The following is a 27,785-nucleotide window of genomic DNA, read 5'->3' as shown; positions in this document are numbered from 1 at the left end:
GTGGCAGGGGTACACAGGCAGCATTGGTGTGGTCAGCGGAGGGCAATTGGAAGGAGGGACCGCAGACAGACTTCCTAGGCCTAAAATAATAAAATAGGCTCTATGCAGCTTCCATTAGGTGGCAGAGGTACACAGGCAGCATTGATGTGGTCAGCGGAGGACAATTGGAAGGAGGGACCGCAGACAGACTTCCTAGGCCTAAAATAATAAAATAGGCTCTATGCAGCTTTCATTTGGTGGCAGGGGTACACAGGCAGCATTGGTGTGGTCAGTGGAGGACAATTGGAAGGAGTGTCTGACACAGTAAGTACTCCGAGTCCCAAAACCTAAATTGATGTTAATGTATCCCAAAAAAAAACAAAACAAAAAAACAAAAAAAAGGGTGGCATACTTAAGTACAGGGGTGTGCTTCTATGCTGACTTTCAGACATTGTAATTGGGCTCAAATATTTACTGGTGTAAATGTAGGACAGGGCCCCTGACTATTTTAACTAGCATCATACATGTCAACAAATTGTTATTGTATGTGCCAGGCATGGAAGGATTTCAGCGCATAGACTAAACAGTGGTGGAGCAGCGACAGATAATTTTGCAAGTGGTAGAGCACTGTTTGACCTTGGGGGGGGACACTCTCTCCTGGCCGGCGGTACAAGCCCAGGGCTCCTCATGTTACAACGGTGTGTCTGACGTTGGGTGCGCACCACCACCGCCAGAGACACTTCATTGTACTATGAGGGACCCAGTGCCAGTGCCGTCGACCAAAAGTGGGCACACCCACCTCTTCAGACAAACGGCACTCTGGCAGGTGCTTGCGACAAGTGGCGAGACCACGGCCCCGTGGGGGGAGTTAGGCCACTTAGGGAGGTGTAAACATGTCGTATGCGGGACAAACAGCAGCTGCTAATTAAGAGATTGGAACAGTCAGTAACACCAGTCCCAAAGCAAGACCTTTTTACAGGAAAGCTATGTGTCAGCCGGGAAAGGTGGGGCAAAATAATTTGAAATCCATGAGTGGTTCATTTTAATGAAGGTTAGATCATCAACATTTTGGGTAGCCAGACGAGTCCTTTTTTCGGTCAGTATTGAACCAGCAGCACTGAATACTCTTTCTGATAGCACACTAGCTGCTGGGCAAGCAAGCTCCTGCAATGCATATTCAGCCAATTCAGGCCAGGTGTCTATTTTGGATGCCCAGTAATCAAAGGGGAATGACGGTTGAGGGAGAACATCGGTAATGGAGGAAAAATGGTTAGTAACCATACTGGACAAATGTTATCTCCTGTCACTTTGAATGGATGCTGCTGTACCTGTCGTGTCTGCGGTCATTGCGAAATCACTCCACAACCTGGTCAGAAAACCCCTCTGTCCTACGCCACTTCTGATCTGTGCACCTCTAACACCTCTGCCCTGTTGCCCCCTGCAGCTCTTCTGAGAACCATCACCAGCGCTGTGTGCTGGGAATGCCTGAATCAAACGGTCTACAAGAGTAGCTTGTTTGGTTGCCAATATCTGTTCGAGGTTCTCATGTGGCATGATATTTTGCAATTTGCCTTTATAGCGAGGATCAAGGAGGCAGGCCAACCAGTAATCGTCATCTGTCATCATTTTTATAATGTGTGGGTCCCTTTTGAGGATACGCAAAGCATATTCCGCCATGTGGGCCAATGTTCCAGTTGTCAAGTCAGTGCATATGCTGGGTTGAGGAGCACTTTCTGGCAAATCAACGTCACTTGTCTCCCTCAAAAACCCTGAACCCGGCCTTGCACCGCCAGCAGTTTCTATTGCCCCCTGAGAAGCTTCCTCATCCAAAAAATAGTCATCCCCATCATCCTCCTTGTCCTCCTCCTCTTCGCCCGCCACCTCGTCCTGTAGACTTCCCTGAGCAGACAATGGCTGACTGTCATCAAGGCTTCCCTCGTCCTCGGCTGCAGACGCCTGCTCCTTTATGTGCGTCAAACTTTGCATCAGCAGACGCATTAGGGGGATGCTCATGCTTAATACGGCGTTGTCTGCACTAACCAGCCGTGTGCATTCCTCAAAACACTGAAGGACTTGACACAGGTCTTGGAGCTTCGACCACTGCACAGCTGACAGCTCCATGTCTGCCATCCAACTGCCTGCCCGTGTATGTGTATCTTCCCACAAATACATAACAGCACGCCTCTGTTCGCACAGTCTATGAAGCATGTGCAGTGTGGAGTTCCACCTTGTTGCAACGTCGATGATTAGGCGATGCTGGGGAAGGTTCAAAGACCGCTGATGGTTCTGCATACGGCTGGAGTGTACGGGAGAACGGCGGATGTGAGAGCAAAGTCTGCGCACTTTCAGCAGCAGGTCGGGTAACCCCGGATAACTTTTCAGGAAGCACTGCACCACCAGGTTTAAGGTGTGAGCCAGGCAAGGAATGTGTTTCAGTTGTGAAAGGGCTATGGCAGCCATAAAATTCCTTCCGTTATCACTCACTTCCTTGCCTGCCTCAAGATGTACAGTGCCCAGCCATGACCGAGTTTCTTGCTGCAAGAACTCGGACAGAACTTCCGTGGTGTGTCTGTTGTCGCCCAAACACTTCATTGCCAATACAGCCTGCTGACGCTTGCCACTAGCTGTTCCATAATTGGACACCTCGTGTGCAACAGTGGCAGCAGCGGATGTAGTGGTTGTGCGACTGTGGTCTGTGGACGAGCTCTCGCTTCTGCTGGAGTATGAGGAGGAGGAGGGGGGACGAACGCCTACAGCCAACTGTTTCCTAGACCGTGGGCTAGGCAGAACTGTCCCAATATTACTGTCCCCTGTGGACCCTGCATCCACCACATTAACCCAGTGTGCCGTGATGGAGACGTAATGCCCCTGGCCATGCCTACTGGTCCATGCATCTGTTGTCAGGTGCACCTTTCTACTCACAGATTGCCTGAGCGCATGGACAATGCGGTCTTTTACATGCTGGTGGAGGGCTGGGATGGCTTTTCTCGAAAAGAAGTGTCGACTGGGTAGCTCGTAGCATGATACAGCGTAGTCCATCAGGGCTTTGAAAGCTTTGGTTTCAACTAACCGGTAAGGCATCATCTCTAACGAGATTAGTCTAGCAATGTGGGCGTTCAAACCCTGTGTACGCAGATGCGAGGATGAGTACTTCCTTTTCCTAACAAGTCTCATGTAGGGTGAGCTGGACTGGAGAGCTGCATACGGTGGAACTAGCGGGGGTGCCGGTGGACATGGGTGACTGAGAGAGGGTTCGTGATGGTATTCTTGATGGTGCCCTACATACAGTTATTCCGACCACGAACCTGGTGATTCCCTGACTGCTTTAGCCTTGTGACGAAACCGCCACATTACCTGCAGGTGGTGTGGTAAACGGTGGGCTTACAGTGAGGGAAGGGATGACGCGTTGCTGACTAGCTTCATTGTGAGAGGGTGCTACAATGTTAAGGGATGTTTGGTAGTTTGTCCAGGCTTGCGAGTGCATGCTGGTTAAATGTCTATGCATGCAACTTGTATTTCAATTTTTAACATTCTGACCTCTGCTGAAAGTCCTTGAGCATTTCTTACAGATGACTTTGCGCTGATCATTCGGATCTTGGTTAAAAAAATTCCAGACTGCACTCTTCCTATTGGATACCTTTTCAGGCATTGCACACTGAGCTACTTTAACCTGATGGCCACGGAGTCCTACAACTGGTTTTGGTTTTGCCAGACGTTTTTGGCCAGATATGGGCCTGCCAGATGGAACCTGTTGCGATGTTGATGCCTGCTGCGGCTCCTCCTCCTCCGCTTCAGAGCTACTGCCGCCTGCACCCTGTTCCCCCAATGGCTGCCAATCGAGGTCAACAACTGGGTCATCTATGACCTCCTCTTATATGTTCTGTGCACCTTCCTCTGGGTCACCGTGTAAGCCGGTGCTATAGCGTTCGTGACGGGGCTCCATAGTCTCATCGGGGTCAGTTTCTGGATCAGTACACTGCGAGGGCAATGTTCTGATCTGAGTCAAAAGAACAGCATAATATTCTGGCTGTGGCTGGCTGTGCATCTTTGCACTCCATGTCCGATTCATCTTGTAATGGGCATGGCCTGTTAACAATTTCCCTTTCTAACCCAGGCACAGTATGTGTAAAGAGCTCCATGGAGTAACCAGTTGTGTCGCCTGACGCATCCTTCACTGTTGTTCTGGGTGAAGGACACAAGGAAGCGACTTGTTCCTGACCGGGAGCATCCACTGACAACGCACTGCTCTGACATTTGGCACTTTCCGAGGAGGAGGTGAAAGAGCTAGAGGCAGAGTCAGCAATGAAAGCCAATACTTGTTCCTGCTGCTCTGGCTTCAAAAGCGGTTTTCCTACTCCCAGAAAAGGGAGCCTTCGAGGCCTTGTGTAGCCAGATGAGGACGCTGGCTCAACAACTCGAGGCTTAGGGGCTATATTGCTTTTCCCACGACCACCTGATGCTCCATGACCACCACCACTACCATCATTACCAGCTGCCAATGACCGCCCACGGCCACGACCTCTTCCACCAGACTTCCTCATTCTTGGAAAAATGTTACCAAACGAACAACCGTTATGTGGTCCTGTAAAACCAGGTACAAGGTGTGCGTGAACTTGTTGGGAATGTAAATCTCCCTTTTTTATGTGTGGGAGAATGCAGTGAAAAATGAGGCCCACTGTATAACACTGGACAGTTTGATTAGCAGAAAGAGGCTGGCAGATATGGCACTAACAGGAGTGACGCAGATAAAAACACTGGCAATAGAAATGACCCTCTTTATGTGTGGGAGAATGCAGTGAAAAATCAGGCCCACTGTATTACACTACACTGTTTGATTGGCAATAAGAGGCTGGCAGATATGGCACTAACAGGAGTGACGCAGATGCACACACTGGCAGTAGAAATGTCCCTCTTTATGTGTGGGTGAATCTAGGGAAAAATCAGGCCCACTGTATTACACAACAACACAGTTTGATTAGCAGAAAGAGGCTGGCAGATATGGCACTAACAGGAGTGACGCAGATAAAAACACTGGCAATAGAAATGACCCTCTTTATGTGTGGGAGAATGCAGTGAAAAATCAGGTCCACTGTATTACACTACACTGTTTGATTGGCAATAAGAGGCTGGCAGATATGGCACTAACAGGAGTGACGCAGATGCACACACTGGCAGTAGAAATGTCCCTCTTTATGTGTGGGTGAATCTAGGGAAAAATCAGGCCCACTGTATTACACAACAACACAGTTTGATTAGCAGAAAGAGGCTGGCAGATATGGCACTAACAGGAGTGACGCAGATAAAAACACTGGCAATAGAAATGACCCCCTTTATGTGTGGGAGAATGAAGTGAAAAATCAGGCCCACAGTATTACACTACACTGTTTGATTGGCAGAAAGAGGCTGGCAGATATGGCACTAACAGGAGTGACGCAGATGCACACACTGGCAGTAGAAATGTCCCTCTTTATGTGTGGGAGAATCCAGGGAAAAATCGGGCCCACTGTATTACACTACACTGTCTGATTGGCAGAAAGAGGCTTGCAGATATGGCACTAACAGGAGTGACGCAGATGCACACACTGGCAGTAGAAATGTCCCTCTTTATGTGTGGGAGAATCCAGGGAAAAATCGGGCCCACTGTATTACACTACACTGTCTGATTGGCAGAAAGAGGCTGGCAGATATGGCACTAACAGGAGTGACGCAGAGAAAAACACTGGCAATAGAAATGACCCTTTTTATGTGTGGGAGAATGCAGTGAAAAATCAGGCCCACTGTATTACACTACACTGTTTGATTGGCAGAAAGAGGCTTGCAGATATGGCACTAACAGGAGTGACGCAGATGCACATACTGGCAGTAGAATGTCCCTCTTTATGTGTGGGAGAATCCAGGGAAAAATCGGGCCCACTGTATTACACTACACTGTCTGATTGGCAGAAAGAGGCTGGCAGATATGGCACTAACAGGAGTGACGCAGAGAAAAACACTGGCAATAGAAATGACGCTCTTTATGTGTAGGAGAATGCAGTGAAAAATCAGGCCCACTGTATTACACAACAACACAGTTTGATTAGCAGAAAGAGGCTGGCAGATATGGCACTAACAGGAGTGACGCAGAGAAATACACTGGCAATAAAAATGACCCTCTTTATGTGTGGGAGAATGCAGTGAAAAATCAGGCCCACTGTTTTACACTACACTGTTTGATTGGCAGAAAGAGGCTTGCAGATATGGCACTAACAGGAGGGTCGCAGATGCACACACTGGCAGTAGAAATGTCCCTCTTTATGTGTGGGAGAATCCAGGGAAAAATCAGGCCCACTGTATTACACAACAACACAGTTTGATTAGCAGAAAGAGGCTGGCAGATATGGCACTAACAGGAGTGACGCAGATGCACACACTAGCAGTAGAAATGTCCCTCTTTATGTGTGGGAGAATCCAGGGAAAAATCAGGCCCACTGTATTACACTACACTGTCTGATTGGCAGAAAGAGGCTGGCAGATATGGCACTAACAGGAGTGACGCAGAGAAAAACACTGGCAATAGAAATGACCCTCTTTATGTGTAGGAGAATGCAGTGAAAAATCAGGCCCACTGTATTACACAACAACACCGTTTGATTAGCAGAAAGAGGCTGGCAGATATGGCACTAACAGGAGTGACGCAGAGAAATACACTGGCAATAAAAATGACCCTCTTTATGTGTGGGAGAATGCAGTGAAAAATCAGGCCCACTGTATTACACTACACTGTTTGATTGGCAGAAAGAGGCTGGCAGATATGGCACTAACAGGAGTGACGCAGATAAAAACACTGGCAATAGAAATGACCCTCTTTATGTGTGGGAGAATGCAGTGAAAAATCAGGCCCACTGTATAACACTACATTGTTTGATTGGCAGAAAGAGGCTGGCAGATATAGCACTAACAGGAGTGACGCAGATGCACACACTGGCAGTAGAAATGTCCCTCTTTATGTGTGGGAGAATCCAGGGAAAAATCAGGCCCACTGTATTACAATACACTGTTTGATTGGCAGAAAGAGGCTGGCAGATATGACACTGACAGGACTGACGCAGATGCACACACTGGCAATAGAAATGTCACTTTTTTTGTGTGGGAGAATCCAGGGAAAAATCAGGCCCACTGTATTACATAACAACACAGTTTGATTAGCAGAAAGAGGCTGGCAGATATGGCACTAACAGGAGTGACGCGGATAAAAACACTGGCAATAGAAATGTCCCTCTTTGTGTGTGGGAGAATGCAGTGAAAAATCAGGCCCACTATATTACAGTAGACAGTTTGATTGGCAGAAAGAGGCTGGCAGATATGACACTAACAGGAGTGACGCAGATGCACACACTGGCTATAGAAATGTCCCTCTTTATGTGTGGGAGAATCCAGGGAAAAACCAGGCCCACTGTATTACACAACAACACAGTTTGATTAGCAGAAAGAGGCTGGCAGATATGGCACTAACAGGAGTGACGCAGATAAAAACACTGGCAATAGAAATGTCCCTCTTTTTTTTGATATGGGAGACAAGGGATTGAATCAGGCCCACTATATCACGGTATAGTTCCTGTGGCACAAAATGACTGACAGATACCACAGACATCACTCGCACAGATGCACAGGTTTGGCAAGATTATTCTCCCTTTATTTTAATTTTTTGGGGGATATGTGAGACAAGTGATTTAATCTGGCCCACTGTTATACAGTAGGTTTTCTGTGGCAGAAAAAAAAAAATGCCACATACAGGACTGGCACTTAGGCCGGTTTCACACGTCAGTGGCTCCGGTATGTGAGGTGACAGTTTCCTCACGTACCGGAGACACTGACACACGTAGACACATTAAAATCAATGCATCTGTGTGATTTTTTGCGGACCGTGTGTCCGTGTGCCAAACACTGAGACATGTCAGTGTTCGTGGGAGCGCACGGATCACACGGACCCATTAAAGTCAATGGGTGCGTGTAAACACATACCGCACACGGATGACGTCCGTGTGCCGTCCGTGTGCCGTCTGTGTGCTGTCCGTGTGTGTTTTTCAAATTTTAGGGTTAACATTTGAAGCAATTGTAGCAATTACCAGACAGGTGTCTAGACATTGATTGGGACAAAGCTAAACATCAGTCTAGACATCATTTTAGCCTCTGAGGTGAAGTTGTCAACTTATCAGAGTGCTGGCATCTCCATACTCTGCTGACTGCCTAATATTATGCCCCCTCGTGTGGACACAGAGCGGCTAATAACTTTGGTGGAGCAACATCCTGTACTGTGGGACACACGATGCGAAGGATACCATGACAGGCTGGCGATTGAACTGGCTTGGTTTGCTGTAGCTGCGCAGCTGTACCCCAGACGTGGTTGGTCCACATATTCACCCGCAAAGCAGGCAAAGTTTGGTAAGTTTCCCCATAGGTGTTCCTTGTTGTATTAAACAGAAATTTCAGAGAAACATATGACCAAAATTCATATTGTGAATTATATATGTTAGGGTCCATGTCTTAACATTAGTGTTGATATCGGAAAGTATCGGTATCGGAAAGTATCGGCCGATACCGTCAAAGTATCGGATCTAATCCGATACCGAAACCCGATCCCAATGCAAGTCAATGGGAATTAAAATAAACCCTTTCTTAACTTGTAGGTTCATTCTACATGAAGGAAAACAACTAAGAATAATGTAGGATGTATTGGGGGACGTGGCGGAGACATTAAAGGCACAGAGGTTTAGCCCAATCTAATAGAATAACAGGATTTTGTTTTGTTTTTTATGACGTTCGGCGTTAGAAAGATTTTGACTATGTTAATTTTTTTTTTATTTTGTCAGATATTGATGTTTCACTACTTCCACACCCTTCACCTTCTTTTTTACTTCTCCCACACTTTCTTCTTCATTATCCTCATCATCAGCTTCTTTGACATCAACTTCTTCACCTTATTCATCTTCTTCTTCATCTTCTACCTATTATTTTTTTTGTTACATTGTTCATATTCTTTTTATTTTACTATTATCTTCTTCATATTCAACTTCTTCATCATATTCTTATTTGTGACAGGCATTCCCGTAGTTGTTATCTATAAAAGTTTGAAGATTACACCTTCCGTTCTGCCTGTCACAAAACAGTTACATTTGTCCGCGTTCAGTTTGGCCTGCAGCATCAGGCTTTATCCAGGGGCACCACGAGGAGAAACGGACTCACCCCCATACACTGCTTAGTCTTCTTCTGCTTATAATTTAGATAATATATTTTGCTCTGATATTTAGTCTTATGCTTAATGTTCTTCTGCTCTTTGTTCTGCAGCCTCTTGTTCTTCTGCTTCTCGGTCTTCCAGGTCGTCGTCGTCTCCAGGGTCGTCGTCTCCGGGGTCGTCGTCATCGGGGTGGTCGTCATCGGGGTGGTCTTCAGGGTCATCGTCTCCAGGGTCGTCGTCATCTCAGTGGTTGTTGTCTCTGGTGTCGTCGTCATCTTAGGGGTGGTCTTCCGGGTCGTCAGCTCTGCCCGGAACCAGCTGACGGTACTGGAACCAGGATGGGGAGCAGAAGGTACAAGAGCAAAAGACACTGCCGAGAACCAGCTGACGGTACTGGAACCCGGATGGGTAGCCGAAGGTCCAAGAGCCAATGGAACTACCGAGGACCAGCTGACGTTACTGGAACCCGGTTACTAAGCAGGAGGTACCCGTGCCTGAAAGCACTACCAAGGACCACCTGACGTTGGTGGAACTCGGATACCCAGAGGGAGGCACCTAAGCCAAAGGCTCTGCCCGGAAACAGCTGACGGTGCTGGAACCAGGATGGGGACCTATTCAAGCTTGTCTTCCTAGAGCACCAACTAGCGGTGTTGGAGCAAAGGGTCAGCAGGGGGAGCAGAGTGTAGGCCGAAGCCTGCACTGGAGGCATTTGTAGGTCTGTTGTGTCTGCGTGGCATTTGCAGGACACGTTGCCAGCTACACAGCAGGGGAACAGCTGGCGATGCTGAACCCCACTGACAGATTGGCTGGTGTTTTTCTCTGTGCAGCTAGCAGTACCGGGCCCCAACTGGCGGTGTTAGAGCCCAGTGTCAGCAGTAGGAGAGGGAGCAGAGTGTAGGCCGAAGCCTAATTGAACTGATTTTAAAGGTAACCTTTAACCCCCCCTCAGGTGTTACAAAGTAGAAGAGCCACGCCTTATGCAGCAGTAGTGCTGCACAAGTCAAAGGTTGCTCTTTTAATTTTGTTCCTTGCACAAGCTGAATGAAACACGTACAACATTTTGGCCCTTATAGAGTCAATCTGTCTTGGAGGCGGGAGTTCCCTTTGTAATGAGACGCAGCACAGCTGGCAAAAATACCAACTTGGTGCTTGGCGCGGCCTCCTGAGCATCGCATTTTGCTGTACAGGAGTCTGCGTTGTTGCGTTATCCCTTGGCCATGCGCTGCCCATCTTCTGACATCATTTCATGTCAGCTGGTGCGGTTCGCGATGCCCATGAATCCCAGCCCCGCAGTGTCTTTACAGTGTTTCACACTGCGGGGCAGGGATTCATGGCCTGGCGCAGTACATATGTTCGCCTCTCGCTCGTGTCCTTACACCTGCTACAGACTGTGCGGCGTCAGCTGATCCCTTATCGCATGCCACGGCCATGAAGCCGCACAGTCTGAAGAAGGCGGAAGGAGCTGAGTGACAGCCTGGCGAAGATATGCACTGCTCATGCCCGCCAATCACACCCTCACAGTCAAAATAAATAAGACACCGAGGGGCGTTGTGTCGGGCAGGGCGGCCGCAGAGGCGCAGCCAGCCAAACAATGATGTCAGAAGAAGGGCTGTGCTACCAAGGGGGTTGTTGCGTGTCATTACAAAGGAAAGTCACACCTCAGGGACGTTTTAATGGTCTCAGGGGACACATTGTAGACATGTTCTGTTCCACGTGTGCAAGGAGAATAAGTTTATGAGCCACCTTGCACACATGCAGCATTACTGCTGTACAAGGTGGCTGTAAAACATACAAACACCTGGGGGAGGGGGGACAGGTTCCCTTCAATTTCAGTTCTTGTGTCTGCGTGGCTGTTGCAGGACACGATGCCGGCTACACAGCAGGGGAACAGCTGGCGGTGCTGAACCCCACTGACACATTGGCTGGTGTTTTTCTCTGTGCAGCTAGCAGTACCGGGCCCCAACTGGCGGTATTAGAGCCCAGGGTCAGCAGGAGGAGAGGGAGCAGAGTGTAGGCCGAAGCCTGCACTGGCGGCAGCTTTGTCTCTTCGTGGCTGTTGCAGGACACGATGCCGGCTACACAGCAGGGGAACAGCTGGCGGTGCTGAACCCCACTGACAGAGTGGCGTGTGTTTTGCTCTGTGCAGCCAGCACTTCCGGACAGCAACTAGCGGTGTTGGAGCCCGGGCTCTGCAGGTGAAGCAGAGTGTAGGCCGAAGCCTAATTGAACCGATTTTAAAGGTAACCTTTAACCCCCCCTCAGGGGTTACAAACTACAAGAGCCACGCCTTATGCAGCAGTAGTGCTGCACAAGTCAAAGGTTGCTCTTTTAATTTTGTTCCTTGCACAAGCTGAATGAAACACGTACAACATTTTGGCCCTTATAGAGTCAATCTGTCTTGGAGGCAGGAGTTCCCTTTGTAATGAGACGCAGCACAGCTGGCAAAAATACCAACTTGGTGCTTGGCGCGGCCTCCTGAGCATCGCATTTTGCTGTACAGGAGTCTGCGTTGTTGCGTTATCCCTTGGCCATGCACTGCCCGTCTTCTGACATAATTTCATGTCGGCTGGTGCGGTTCGCGATGCCCATGAATCCCAGCCCCGCAGTGTCTTTACAGTGTTTCACACTGCGGGGCTGGGATTCATGGCCTGGCGCAGTACATATGTTCGCCTCTCGCTCATGTCCTTACACCTGCTACAGACTGTGCGGCGTCAGCTGATCCCTTATCGCATACCACGGCCATGAAGCCGCACAGTCTGAAGAAGGCGGAAGGAGCTGAGTGACAGCCTGGTGAAGATATGCACTGCTCATGCCCGCCAATCACACCCTCGCAGTCAAAATAAATAAGACACCGAGGGGCGTTGTGTCGGGCAGGGCGGCCGCAGAGGCGCAGCCAGCCAAACAATGATGTCAGAAGAAGGGCTGTGCTACCAAGGGGGTTGTTGCGTGTCATTACAAAGGAAAGTCACACCTCAGGGACGTTTTAATGGTCTCAGGGGACACATTGTCGACGTGTTCTGTTCCACGTGTGCAAGGAGAATAAGTTTATGAGCCACCTTGCACACATGCAGCATTATTTCTGTACAAGGTGGCTGTAAAACATACAAACACCTGGGGGAGGGGGGACAGGTTCCCTTCAATTTCAGTTCTTGTGTCTGCGTGGCTGTTGCAGGACACGTTGCCGGCTACACAGCAGGGGAACAGCTGGCGGTGCTGATCCCCACTGACACATTGGCTGGTGTTTTTCTCTGTGCAGCTACCAGTACCGGGCCCCAACTGGCGGTGTTAGAGCCCAGGGTCAGCAGGAGGAGGAGAGGGAGCGGAGTGTAGGCCGAAGCCTGCACTGGCGGCAGCTTTGTGTCTGCGTGGCTGTTGCAGGACACGATGCCGGCTACACAGCAGGGGAACAGCTGGTGGTGCTGAACCCCACTGACAGAGTGGCGTGTGTTTTGCTCTGTGCAGCCAGCACTTCCAGACAGCAACTAGCGGTGTTGGAGCCCGGGCTCTGCAGGTGGAGCAGAGTGTAGGCCGAAGCCTAATTGAACCGATTTTAAAGGTAACCTTTAACCCCCCCTCAGGGGTTACAAACTACAAGAGCCACAGCTTGGGCAGCAGTAATGCTGCACAAGTCAAATGTTGCTCTTTTATTTTTGCTCCTTGCACACGCAGAAAGAAACACGTATAACATTTAGGCCCTTAAGCAGTCAAACTGTTTTGGAGGCGTGAGTTCCCTTTGTAATGAGACGCAGCCCAGCTGTCAAAAATCCCACCTTGGTGCTGGGTGCGGCATCCTGAGCGTCGTTATTTGCTGCACAGGAGTCTGCGCTGTCGTGTTATCCCTTGGCCTTGCGCTGTTAGCGCTGCCCATCTTCTGACATCATTTAATGTTGGCCGGTGCGGTTCTCGATGACCATGAATCCCAGCCCCACAGTGTCTTTACATTGTTTAAACACTGCAAGGCTGGGATTCATGGCCTGGCGCAGTACATATGTTCGCCTCTCACACTCGGGTCCTTACACCTGCTTCAGACTGTGCGGCGTCAGCTGATCCCTTGTCGCATGCCACGGCCATGAAGCCGCACAGTCTGAAGAAGGCCGAAGGAGATGAGGGACAGCCTGGCGAAGATATGCACTGCTCATGCCCGTCAATCACACCCTCGCAGTCAAAATAAATAAGACACCAAGGGGCGTTGTGTGGGCCAGGGCGGCCGCAGAGGCGCAGCCAGCCAAACAATGATGCCAGAAGATGGGCAGCGCTACCAAGGGGGTTGCAGCGTGTAATTACAAAGGAAAGTCACACCTCAGGGACGTTTTAATGGTCACAGAGGACACATTTTAGACGTGTTCAGTTCCACGTGTGCAAGGGGAATAAGTTTCTGAGCCACCTTGCACACATGCAGCATTACTGATGTACAAGGTGGCTGTGAAACATACAAACGCCTGGGGGAGGGGGGACAAGTTCCCTTCAATTTCAGTTCTTGTGTCTGCGTGGCTGTTGCAGGACACGATGCCGGCTACACAGCAGGGGAACAGCTGGCGGTGCTGAACCCCACTGACACATTGGCGAGGTGTTTGGCTCTGTGCAGCCAGCACTTCTGGGCCCCAACTGGTGGTGTTAGAGCCCAGGGTCAGCAGGAGGAGTAGAGGGAGCGGAGTGTAGGCCGAAGCCTGCACTGGTGGCAGCTTTAGGTCTGTTGTGTCTGCGTGGCTGTTGCAGGACACGTTGCCGGCTACACAGCTGGGGTACAGCTGGTGTTGCTGAACCCCACTGACACATTGGCTGGTGTTTTTCTCTGTGCAGCTAGCACATCTGGGCGCCAACTGGCGGTGTTAGAGCCCAGGGTCAGCAGGAGGAGCATAGTGTAGGCCGAAGCCTGCTCTGGAGCAAGTTGAAAGGGAACCTTTAACCCCCCCCAGGGGTTTGTAGCTGAAAGAGCCATATTGTACAGCACTAATGCTGGAAAAGGTAAACTTAGCTCTTTTAATTATGGTCCTTGGAAACGCTGAACTTGACACTTATGAAATGTGTCCCCTCACACCGTTAAACCGTCCGGTCGGAGGGACTTTCCTTTGTCATGTGATGCAGCACAGCTGTCATTCTTACCCCCTTGGAGCCGTGCGCCGCCTCCTCAGCGTTGTTTGAATCTGTCCCTGAGCCTGCGCTGTTATGTTAGCCCTTGTCCATGCACACATTTTGCGCTGCCCATCTTCTGACATCATTTGGTGTCAGGCTGGCTGCGCCTGTGCGGCTGCGCTGGCCAAGATCCCGCCTCGCTGTGTCATCTAATGTAATCACTCTGCGGACCTGTGATCCATGGGCATGCGCAGTGCATATCCTTGCCTCTCACTCCCCTCCTTCCAGCTTCTTCAGACTGTGCGGCGTCATGGCCGTGGCATGCTATTAGGGATCAGCTGACGGCGCACAGTCTGAAGAAGGCTGAGGGAGATGAGAGAGAGGCGGAGGTTAAGATATGCACTGCGCATGTCCATGGATCACAGGCCCGCAGTGGGATTAAATCAGAAGACACTACGAGGCGGGATCTCGTCCAGCGCGGCCGCACAAGCGCAGCCAGCCTGACACCAAATGATGTCAGAAGATGGGCAGCTGTCATGATTCTCAATGGCGAGAGAACATAGCCCAGCATATATGAGAACTAGCTCTTGGAAGATGGAAACTATACTGACCATGAACTAAACCTGCCGCACAACTAGAAGTGGCCAGGTAGCATGCCTACGTTTTTTTATCCCTAGATGCCCAGCGCCAGCCGGAGAACTACCTAATCCTAGCAGAGGAAAAGACAGTCCTGGCTCACCTCTAGAGAAATTTTCCCAAAAGGCAGACAGAGGCCCCCACATATATTGGCGGTGATTTAAGATGAAATGACAAACGTAGTATGAAAATAGGTTTAGCAAAATCGAGGTCCGCTTACTAGATAGCATGAAGACAGAAAGGGCACTTTCATGGTCAGCAGAAAACCCTATCAAAACACCATCCAGAAATTACTTTAAGACTCTAGCATTAACTCATAACACCAGAGTGGCAATTTCCGCTCACAAGAGCTTTCCAGACACAGTAATGAAACAGCAGCTGTGAACAGGAACAAAATGCAAAAACACACAAGGACAAAAGTCCAACTTAGCTGGGAGTTGTCTAGTAGCAGGAACATGCACAGAAAGGCTACTGAATACATTGTTGACCGGCATGAAACTGACAGAGGAGCAAGGTTATATAGCGACTCCCACATCCTGATAGGAGCAGGTGAACAGAGGGGATGATGCACACAAATTAAATTCCACAAGTGGCCACCGGGGGAGCCCAGAATCCAATTTCACAACAGTACCCCCCCCTCAAGGAGGGGGCACCGAACCCTCACCAGAACCACCAGGGCGATCAGGATGAGCCCTATGAAAGGCACGGACAAGATCGGAGGCATGAACATCAGAGGCAGTGACCCAAGAATTATCCTCCTGACCGTATCCCTTCCACTTGACCAGATACTGGAGTTTCCGTCTGGAAACACGAGAGTCCAAGATCTTTTCCACAACGTACTCCAACTCACCCTCAACCAACACCGGAGCAGGAGGCTCAACGGAAGGCACAGCTGGTACCTCATACCTGCGCAACAATGACCGATGAAAAACATTATGAATCGAAAAGGATGCAGGGAGGTCCAAACGGAAGGACACAGGGTTAAGGATCTCCAATATCTTGTACGGGCCGATGAACCGAGGCTTAAACTTAGGAGAAGAAACCCTCATAGGGACAAAACGAGAAGACAACCACACCAAGTCCCCAACACAAAGCCGAGGACCAACACGACGACGGCGGTTGGCAAAAAGCTGAGTCTTCTCCTGGGACAACTTCAAATTGTCCACCACCTGCCCCCAAATCTGATGCAACCTCTCCACCACAGCATCCACTCCAGGACAATCCGAAGATTCCACTTGACCGGAGGAAAATCGAGGATGAAACCCCGAATTACAGAAAAACGGGGACACCAAGGTGGCAGAGCTGGCCCGATTATTGAGGGCGAACTCCGCCAAAGGCAAAAAAGCAACCCAATCATCCTGATCCGCAGACACAAAACACCTCAAATATGTCTCCAAGGTCTGATTAGTCCGCTCGGTCTGGCCATTAGTCTGAGGATGGAAAGCAGATGAAAAAGACAAATCTATGCCCATCCTAGCACAGAATGCCCGCCAAAATCTAGACACGAATTGGGTCCCTCTGTCAGAAACGATATTCTCCGGAATACCATGCAAACGAACAACATTTTGATAAAACAGAGGAACCAACTCGGAAGAAGAAGGCAACTTAGGCAAGGGAACCAGATGGACCATCTTAGAGAAACGGTCACACACCACCCAGATGACAGACATCTTCTGAGAAACAGGCAGATCCGAAATAAAATCCATCGAAATGTGCGTCCAAGGCCTCTTCGGGATAGGCAAGGGTAACAACAATCCACTAGCCCGAGAACAACAAGGCTTGGCCCGAGCACAAACGTCACAAGACTGCACAAAGCCTCGCACATCTCGTGACAGGGAAGGCCACCAGAAGGACCTTGCCACCAAATCCCTGGTACCAAAGATTCCAGGATGACCTGCCAACGCAGAAGAATGAACCTCAGAGATGACTCTACTGGTCCAATCATCAGGAACAAACAGTCTACCAGGTGGGCAACGATCAGGTCTATCCGCCTGAAACTCCTGCAAGGCCCGCCGCAGGTCTGGAGAAACGGCAGACAATATCACTCCATCTTTAAGGATACCTGTGGGCTCAGAATTACCAGGGGAGTCAGGCTCAAAACTCCTAGAAAGGGCATCCGCCTTAACATTCTTAGAACCCGGTAGGTAAGACACCACAAAATTAAACCGAGAGAAAAACAACGACCAGCGCGCTTGTCTAGGATTCAGGCGCCTGGCAGACTCAAGGTAAATTAAATTTTTGTGGTCAGTCAATACCACCACCTGATGTCTGGCCCCCTCAAGCCAGTGACGCCACTCCTCAAAAGCCCACTTCATGGCCAAAAGCTCCCGATTCCCAATATCATAATTCCGCTCGGCGGGCGAAAATTTACGGGAAAAAAAAGCACAAGGTCTCATCACGGAGCAGTCGGAACTTCTCTGCGACAACACCGCCCCAGCTCCGATTTCAGAAGCGTCGACCTCAACCTGAAAAGGAAGAGCAACATCAGGCTGACGCAACACTGGGGCGGAAGAAAAGCGGCGCTTGAGCTCCCGAAAGGCCTCCACAGCATCAGGGGACCAATCAGCAACATCAGCACCCTTCTTAGTCAAATCAGTCAATGGTTTTACAACATCAGAAAAACCAGCAATAAATCGACGATAAAAGTTAGCAAAACCCAAAAATTTCTGAAGACTCTTAAGAGAAGAGGGTTGCGTCCAATCACCAATAGCCTGAACCTTGACAGGATCCATCTCGATGGAAGAGGGGGAAAAAATGTATCCCAAGAAGGAAATCTTCTGAACCCCAAAAACACACTTAGAACCCTTCACACACAAGGAATTAGACCGCAAAACCTGAAAAACCCTCCTGACCTGCTGGACATGAGAGTCCCAGTCATCCGAAAAAAATCAGAATATCATCCAGATACACAATCATAAATTTATCCAAATAATCGCGGAAAATGTCATGCATAAAGGACTGGAAGACTGAAGGGGCATTTGAAAGACCAAAAGGCATCACCAAATACTCAAAATGGCCCTCGGGCGTATTAAATGCGGTTTTCCACTCATCCCCCTGCTTGATTCGCACCAAATTATACGCCCCACGGAGATCAATCTTAGAGAACCACTTGGCCCCCTTTATACGAGCAAACAAATCAGTAAGCAGTGGTAACGGATATTGATATTTAACCGTGATTTTATTCAAAAGTCGATAATCAATACACGGCCTCAAAGAGCCGTCTTTCATAGACACAAAGAAAAAACCGGCTCCTAAGGGAGATGACAAAGGACGGATATGTCCCTTTTCCAAGGACTCCTTTATATATTCTCGCATAGCAGCGTGTTCAGGCACAGACAGATTAAATAAACGACCCTTAGGGTATTTACTACCCGGGATCAAGTCTATGGCACAATCGCACTCCCGGTGCGGAGGTAGTGAACCAACCTTGGGTTCTTCAAAAACGTCACGAAAGTCAGACAAGAATTCAGGAATCTCAGAGGGAATAGATGATGAAATGGAAACCAAAGGTACGTCCCCATGAGTTCCTTTACATCCCCAGCTTAACACAGACATAGCTCTCCAGTCGAGGACTGGGTTATGAGATTGCAGCCATGGCAATCCCAGCACCAAAACATCATGTAGATTATACAGCACCAGAAAGCGAATAACCTCCTGGTGATCCGGATTAACACGCATAGTCACTTGTGTCCAGTATTGTGGTTTATTACTAGCCAATGGGGTGGAGTCAATCCCTTTCAGAGGTATCGGAGCCTCCAATGGCTCCAAATCATACCCACAGCGTTTGGCAAAGGACCAATCCATAAGACTCAAAGCAGCGCCAGAGTCGACATAGGCGTCCGCGGTAATAGATGACAAAGAACAAATCAGGGTCACAGATAGAATAAACTTAGACTGTAAAGTGCTAATTGAAACAGACTTGTCAGGCTTCTTAGTACGCTTAAAGCATGCTGATATAACATGAGTTGAATCACCACAATAGAAGCACAACCCATTTTTTCGTCTAAAATTCTGCCGCTCGCTTCTGGACAGAATTCTATCACATTGCATATTTTCTGGCGTTTTCTCAGTAGACACCGCCAAATGGTGCACAGGTTTGCGCTCCCGCAGACGCCTATCGATCTGAATAGCCATCGTCATGGACTCATTCAGACTCGCAGGCACAGGGAACCCCACCATAACATCCTTAATGGCATCAGAGAGACCTTCTCTGAAAATCGCCGCCAGGGCGCACTCATTCCACTGAGTAAGCACAGACCATTTGCGGAATTTTTGGCAGTATATTTCAGCTTCATCTTGCCCCTGAGACAAGGACATCAAGGCCTTTTCCCGCCTGAAGCTCTAAATGAGGTTCCTCATAAAGCAACCCCAAGGCCAGAAAAAACGCATCCACATTGAGCAACGCAGGATCCCCTGGTGCCAATGCAAAAGCCCAGTCTTGAGGGTCGCCCCGGAGCAAGGAAATTACAATCCTGACCTGCTGTGCAGGGTCTCCGGCAGAGCGAGACTTCAGGGACAAAAACAATTTGCAATTATTTTTAAAATTTTGAAAGTGAGATCTATTCCCCGAGAAGAATTCAGGCAAAGGAATTCTAGGCTCAGACATAGGTGCATGAACAACAAAATCTTGCAAATTTTGTACCTTTGTGGCGAGATTATTCAAACCTGTAGCTACACTCTGAAGATCCATTTGAAACAGGTGAACACAGAGCCATTCAAGGATTAGAAGGAGAGGAAGAGAGGAAGGCTGCAGTATAGGCAGACTAGCAAGTGATTCAATTAAGAGCACACTCAGAACTAGAGGGAAAAAAAAAAAAAAAAAATTGTAGCAGACTTCTTTTTTCTCTCCTTTCTCAGCCAGTAATTTAACCCTTTTTTGGGCCGGTCAAACTGTCATGATTCTCAATGGCGAGAGAACATAGCCCAGCATATATGAGAACTAGCTCTTGGAAGATGGAAACTATACTGACCATGAACTAAACCTGCCGCACAACTAGAAGTGGCCGGGTAGCATGCCTACGTTTTTTTATCCCTAGATGCCCAGCGCCAGCCGGAGAACTACCTAATCCTAGCAGAGGAAAAGACAGTCCTGGCTCACCTCTAGAGAAATTTTCCCAAAAGGCAGACAGAGGCCCCCACATATATTGGCGGTGATTTAAGATGAAATGACAAACGTAGTATGAAAATAGGTTTAGCAAAATCGAGGTCCGCTTACTAGATAGCATGAAGACAGAAAGGGCACTTTCATGGTCAGCAGAAAACCCTATCAAAACACCATCCAGAAATTACTTTAAGACTCTAGCATTAACTCATAACACCAGAGTGGCAATTTCCGCTCACAAGAGCTTTCCAGACACAGTAACGAAACAGCAGCTGTGAACAGGAACAAAATGCAAAAACACACAAGGACAAAAGTCCAACTTAGCTGGGAGTTGTCTAGTAGCAGGAACATGCACAGAAAGGCTACTGAATACATTGTTGACCGGCATGAAACTGACAGAGGAGCAAGGTTATATAGCGACTCCCACATCCTGATAGGAGCAGGTGAACAGAGGGGATGATGCACACAAATTAAATTCCACAAGTGGCCACCGGGGGAGCCCAGAATCCAATTTCACAACAGGCAGCTCAAAATGTGTGCATGGACAAGGGCTAACATAACAGCGCAGGCTCCGGGACAGATTCAAACAACGCTGAGGAGGAGGCGCACGGTGCCAAGGGGGTAAGAATGACAGCTGTGCTGCGTCACATGACAAAGGAAAGTCCCTCCGACCGGACGGTTTAACGGTGTGAGGGGACACATTTCATAACTGTCAAGTTCAGCGTGTGCAAGGAGCACCACAAAAAGAGCCACTTTTTCCTTTTGCATCATTATTACTGCTGCACAAGGTGGCTCTTTCAGTAACAAACGCCTTGGGGGGGGACAGGTTCCCTTAAATTTAAGTTGTTGTGCCTGCGTGGCGGTCGCATGACACGTTGCCGTATACACAGCAGGGGAGCAGCAGGCATTACTGAACCCCACTAACATATTGGCGAGGTGTTTGGCTCTGTGCGGACAGCACTTCTGGACAACAACTAGCGGTGTTGTAGCCCAGGGACAGCAGGAGGAGGAGGTGTAGGAGATAGGAGGGATTGCCACACACACAGCTGGGGAACAGCTGATGTTACTGAACCCCAATAACAGAGGAGCGACTGTTGACTGTGCGTACAGCACTACCAGGCAACAACTAGCGGTGTTGTAGCCCAGGGACAGCAGGAGGAGGAGGTGTAGGAGATAGGAGGGATTGCCACACACACAGCTGGGGAACAGCTGACGTTACTGAACCCCAATAACAGAGGAGCGACTGTTGACTGTGCGTACAGCTCTACCAGGCAACAACTAGCGGTGTTGGAGCCCAGGGACAGAAGGAGGAGGAGGTGGAGGAGAGAGGAGGGATTGCCACACACACAGCTGGGGAACAGCTGACGTTACTGAACCCCAATAACAGAGGAGCGACTGTTGACTGTGCGTACAGCACTACCAGGCAACAACTAGCGGTGTTGGAGCCCAGGGACAGCAGGAGGAGCAGATGAACACAGTGTAGGCCGAAGCCTGATTGGAGAAAGTCGAAAGGGAACCTTTAACCCCCCCCCAAGGCGTTTGTAGCTGAAAGAGCCAGCTTGTGCAGCACAAAGGATGCAAAAGGAAAAGGTGGCTCTTTTCATTATGCTCCTTGCAAACACAGAACTAAACACTTATAAAATGTGTCCCCTGATACCGTGAGACCGTCCCAGAGGTGGGACTTTCCTTCGTAATATGACGCAGCACAGCTGTCATTCCAACCCCCGTGGCGCCGTGCCCCAGCTCCTCAGCGTTGTTTGATTCCGTCCCGGAGCCTGCGCTGTTATGTTATCCCTTGGCCAGGCACACTTAGCGCTGCCCATCTTCTGACATCATTTGGTGGCAGGCTGGCTGCGCCTGTGCGGCCGCGCTTGTCGAGAGCCCACCTCGCAGTGTCGTCTAATGTAATCCCACCGCGGGCCTGGGATCCATGGTCATGCGCAGTGCATATCCTCGCCTCTCACTCCCCTCCCTACGGCTTCTTCAGACTGTGCGGCGTCACGGCCGTGGCATGCTATTAGGGATCAGCTGACGGCGCACAGTCTGAAGAAGGCGTAGGGAGATGAGTGAGAGGCGGAGGTTCAGATATGCACTGCGCATGTCCATGGATCTCAGGACCCCAGTGGGATTAAATCAGAAGACACTGCGAGGCGTGCTCGGCCAGCGCGGCCGCACAGGCGCAGTCAGCCTGACACCAAATGATGTCAGAAGAGGGGCAGCTGTTATGGTTCTCAATGGCAAGAGAACATAGCCCAGCATACATAGGAACTAGCTCTTGGAAGGATGGAAACTTAAACTGACCATGAACTAAACCTGCCGCACAACTAACAGTAGCCGGGTAGCGTAGCCTGCGTTTTATCCCTAGACGCCCAGCGCCGGCCGGAGGACTAACTAATCCTGGCAGAGGAAAATATAGTCCTGGCTCACCTCTAGAGAAATTTCCCCGAAAGGCAGACAGAGGCCCCCACATATATTGGCGGTGATTTAAGATGAAAATGACAAACGTAGTATGAAAATAGGTTTAGCAAAATCGAGGTCCGCTTACTAGATAGCAGGAAGACAGAAAGGGTACTTTCATGGTCAGCTGAAAACCCTATCAATACACCATCCTGAAATTACTTTAAGACTCTAGTATTAACTCATAACATCAGAGTGGCAATTTCAGATCACAAGAGCTTTCCAGACACAGAAACGAAACTGCAGCTGTGAACTGGAACAAAATGCAAAAAACAAACAAGGACAAAAGTCCGACTTAGCTGGAAGTTGTCTGGTAGCAGGAACATGCACAGAAAGGCTTCTGATTACAATGTTGACCGGCATGGAAGTGACAGAGGAGCAAGGTTAAATAGCGACTCCCACATCCTGATGGGAACAGGTGAACAGAGGGGATGATGCACACAAGTTCAATTCCACCAGTGGCCACCGGGGGAGCCCAAAATCCAATTTCACAACAGTACCCCCCCCTCAAGGAGGGGGCACCGAACCCTCACCAGAACCACCAGGGCGATCAGGATGAGCCCTATGAAAGGCACGGACCAGATCGGAGGCATGAACATCAGAGGCAGTCACCCAAGAATTATCCTCCTGACCGTATCCCTTCCATTTGACCAGATACTGGAGTTTCCGTCTGGAAACACGGGAGTCCAAGATTTTTTCCACAACGTACTCCAACTCGCCCTCAACCAACACCGGAGCAGGAGGCTCAACGGAAGGCACAACCGGTACCTCATACCTGCGCAACAATGACCGATGAAAAACATTATGAATAGAAAAAGATGCAGGGAGGTCCAAACGGAAGGATACAGGGTTAAGAATCTCCAATATCTTGTACGGGCCGATGAACCGAGGCTTAAACTTAGGAGAAGAAACCCTCATAGGGACAAAACGAGAAGACAACCACACCAAGTCCCCGACACAAAGCCGAGGACCAACCCGACGCCGGCGGTTGGCAAAAAGCTGAGTCTTCTCCTGGGACAACTTCAAATTGTCCACCACCTGCCCCCAAATCTGATGCAACCTCTCCACCACAGCATCCACTCCAGGACAATCCGAAGATTCCACCTGACCGGAGGAAAATCGAGGATGAAACCCCAAATTACAGAAAAAAGGAGACACCAAGGTGGCAGAGCTGGCCCGATTATTGAGGGCAAACTCCGCTAAAGGCAAAAAAGCAACCCAATCATCCTGATCTGCAGACACAAAACACCTCAAATATGTCTCCAAAGTCTGATTCGTCCGCTCGGTCTGGCCATTAGTCTGAGGATGGAAAGCAGACGAGAAAGACAAATCTATGCCCATCCTAGCACAGAATGCCCGCCAAAATCTAGACACGAATTGGGTTCCTCTGTCAGAAACGATATTCTCCGGAATACCATGCAAACGAACCACATTTTGAAAAAACAGAGGAACCAACTCGGAAGAAGAAGGCAACTTAGGCAGGGGAACCAAATGGACCATCTTAGAGAAACGGTCACACACCACCCAGATGACAGACATCTTCTGAGAAACAGGAAGATCCGAAATAAAATCCATCGAGATGTGCGTCCAAGGCCTCTTCGGGATAGGCAAGGGCAACAACAATCCACTAGCCCGAGAACAACAAGGCTTGGCCCGAGCACAAACGTCACAAGACTGCACAAAGCCTCGTACATCTCGTGACAGGGAAGGCCACCAGAAGGACCTTGCCACCAAATCCCTGGTACCAAAGATTCCAGGATGACCTGCCAACGCAGAAGAATGAACCTCAGAAATGACTTTACTGGTCCAATCATCAGGAACAAACAGTCTACCAGGTGGGCAACGATCAGGTCTATCCGCCTGAAAATCCTGCAAGGCCCGCCGCAGGTCTGGAGAAACGGCAGACAATATCACTCCATCCTTAAGGATACCTGTAGGTTCAGAATTACCAGGGGAGTCAGGCTCAAAACTCCTAGAAAGGGCATCCGCCTTAACATTCTTAGAACCCGGTAGGTATGACACCACAAAATTAAACCGAGAGAAAAACAACGACCAGCGCGCCTGTCTAGGATTCAGGCGTCTGGCGGACTCAAGATAAATCAAATTCTTGTGGTCGGTCAATACCACCACCTGATGTCTAGCCCCCTCAAGCCAATGACGCCACTCCTCAAAAGCCCACTTCATGGCCAAAAGCTCCCGATTCCCAATATCATAATTCCGCTCGGCGGGCGAAAATTTACGAGAAAAAAAAGCACAAGGTTTCATCACGGAGCAGTCGGAACTTCTTTGCGACAAAACCGCCCCAGCTCCGATTTCAGAAGCGTCGACCTCAACCTGAAAAGGAAGAGCAACATCAGGCTGACGCAACACAGGGGCGGAAGAAAAGCGGCGCTTAAGCTCCCGAAAGGCCTCCACAGCAGCAGGGGACCAATCAGCAACATCAGCACCCTTCTTAGTCAAATCAGTCAATGGTTTAACAACATCAGAAAAACCAGCAATAAATCGACGATAAAAGTTAGCAAAGCCCAAAAATTTCTGAAGACTCTTAAGAGAAGAGGGTTGCGTCCAATCACAAATAGCCCGAACCTTGACAGGATCCATCTCGATGGAAGAGGGGGAAAAAATGTATCCCAAGAAGGAAATCTTTTGAACCCCAAAAACGCACTTAGAACCCTTCACACACAAGGAATTAGACCGCAAAACCTGAAAAACCCTCCTGACCTGCTGGACATGAGAGTCCCAGTCATCCGAAAAAATCAGAATATCATCCAGATACACGATCATAAATTTATCCAAATAATCACGGAAAATGTCATGCATAAAGGACTGAAAGACTGAAGGGGCATTTGAAAGGCCAAAAGGCATCACCAAATACTCAAAGTGGCCCTCGGGCGTATTAAATGCGGTTTTCCACTCATCCCCCTGCTTAATTCGCACCAAATTATACGCCCCACGGAGATCTATCTTAGAGAACCACTTGGCCCCCTTTATGCGAGCAAACAAATCAGTCAGCAGTGGCAACGGATATTGATATTTAACCGTGATTTTATTCAAAAGCCGATAATCAATACACGGCCTCAAAGAGCCATCTTTCTTAGACACAAAGAAAAAACCGGCTCCTAAGGGAGATGACGAAGGACGAATATGTCCCTTTTCCAAGGACTCCTTTATATATTCTCGCATAGCAGCATGTTCAGGCACAGACAGATTAAATAAACGACCCTTAGGGTATTTACTACCCGGAATCAAATCTATGGCACAATCGCACTCCCGGTGCGGAGGTAATGAACCAAGCTTAGGTTCTTCAAAAACGTCACGATAGTCAGACAAGAATTCAGGAATCTCAGAGGGAATAGATGACGAAATGGAAACCAAAGGTACGTCCCCATGCATCCCCTTACATCCCCAGCTTAACACAGACATAGCGTTCCAGTCGAGGACTGGGTTATGAGATTGCAGCCATGGCAATCCAAGCACCAACACATCATGTAGATTATACAGCACAAGAAAGCGAATAATCTCCTGATGATCCGGATTAATTCGCATAGTTACTTGTGTCCAGTATTGTGGTTTATTACTAGCCAATGGGGTGGAGTCAATCCCCTTCAGAGGTATAGGAGTTTCAAGAGGCTCTAAATCATACCCACAGCGTTTGGCAAAGGACCAATCCATAAGACTCAAAGCGGCGCCAGAGTCGACATAGGCATCCGCGGTAATAGATGATAAAGAACAAATCAGGGTCACAGATAGAATAAACTTAGACTGAAAAGTGCCAATTGAAACTGACTTATCAAGCTTCTTAGTACGCTTAGAGCATGCTGATATAACATGAGTTGAATCACCACAATAAAAGCACAACCCATTTTTTCGTCTAAAATTCTGCCGTTCGCTTCTGGACAGAATTCTATCACATTGCATATTCTCTGGCATCTTCTCAGTAGACACCGCCAAATGGTGCACAGGTTTGCGCTCCCGCAGACGTCTATCGATCTGGATAGCCATTGTCATGGACTCATTCAGACCCGCAGGCACAGGGAACCCCACCATAACATCCTTAACGGCATCAGAGAGACCCTCTCTGAAATTCGCCGCCAGGGCGCACTCATTCCACTGAGTAAGCACAGACCATTTACGGAATTTTTGGCAGTATATTTCAACTTCATCTTGCCCCTGAGATAGGGACATCAAGGCTTTTTCCGCCTGAAGCTCTAAATGAGGTTCCTCATAAAGCAACCCCAAGGCCAGAAAAAACGCATCCACATTGAGCAACGCAGGATCCCCTGGAGCCAATGCAAAAGCCCAATCTTGAGGGTCGCCCCGGAGCAAGGAAATCACAATCCTGACCTGCTGAGCAGGATCTCCAGCAGAGCGAGATTTCAGGGACAAAAACAACTTGCAATTATTTTTGAAATTTTGAAAGCAAGATCTATTCCCCGAGAAAAATTCAGGCAAAGGAATTCTAGGTTCAGATATAGGAACATGAACAACAAAATCTTGTAAATTTTGAACTTTCGTGGTGAGATTATTCAAACCTGCAGCTAAACTCTGAATATCCATTTTAAACAGGTGAACACAGAGCCATTCCAGGATTAGAAGGAGAGAGAGAGAGGAAGGCTGCAATATAGGCAGACTTGCAAGTGATTCAATTGAAAGCACACTCAGAACTGAAGGAAAAAAAAAAAAAAAAATTTTCAGCAGACTTCTTTTTTCTCTCCTTTCTCTGCCAATTAATTTAACCCTTTGTGGGCCGGTCAAACTGTTATGGTTCTCAATGGCAAGAGAACATAGCCCAGCATACATAGGAACTAGCTCTTGGAAGGATGGAAACTTAAACTGACCATGAACTAAACCTGCCGCACAACTAACAGTAGCCGGGTAGCGTAGCCTGCGTTTTATCCCTAGACGCCCAGCGCCGGCCGGAGGACTAACTAATCCTGGCAGAGGAAAATATAGTCCTGGCTCACCTCTAGAGAAATTTCCCCGAAAGGCAGACAGAGGCCCCCACATATATTGGCGGTGATTTAAGATGAAAATGACAAACGTAGTATGAAAATAGGTTTAGCAAAATCGAGGTCCGCTTACTAGATAGCAGGAAGACAGAAAGGGTACTTTCATGGTCAGCTGAAAACCCTATCAATACACCATCCTGAAATTACTTTAAGACTCTAGTATTAACTCATAACATCAGAGTGGCAATTTCAGATCACAAGAGCTTTCCAGACACAGAAACGAAACTGCAGCTGTGAACTGGAACAAAATGCAAAAAACAAACAAGGACAAAAGTCCGACTTAGCTGGAAGTTGTCTGGTAGCAGGAACATGCACA

The sequence above is a fragment of the Ranitomeya variabilis genome, chromosome 1, assembly GCF_051348905.1.
Source record: "Ranitomeya variabilis isolate aRanVar5 chromosome 1, aRanVar5.hap1, whole genome shotgun sequence".
In the NCBI taxonomy this organism is placed as follows: domain Eukaryota; kingdom Metazoa; phylum Chordata; class Amphibia; order Anura; family Dendrobatidae; genus Ranitomeya; species Ranitomeya variabilis.
This window is presented reverse-complemented; position numbering follows the sequence as displayed.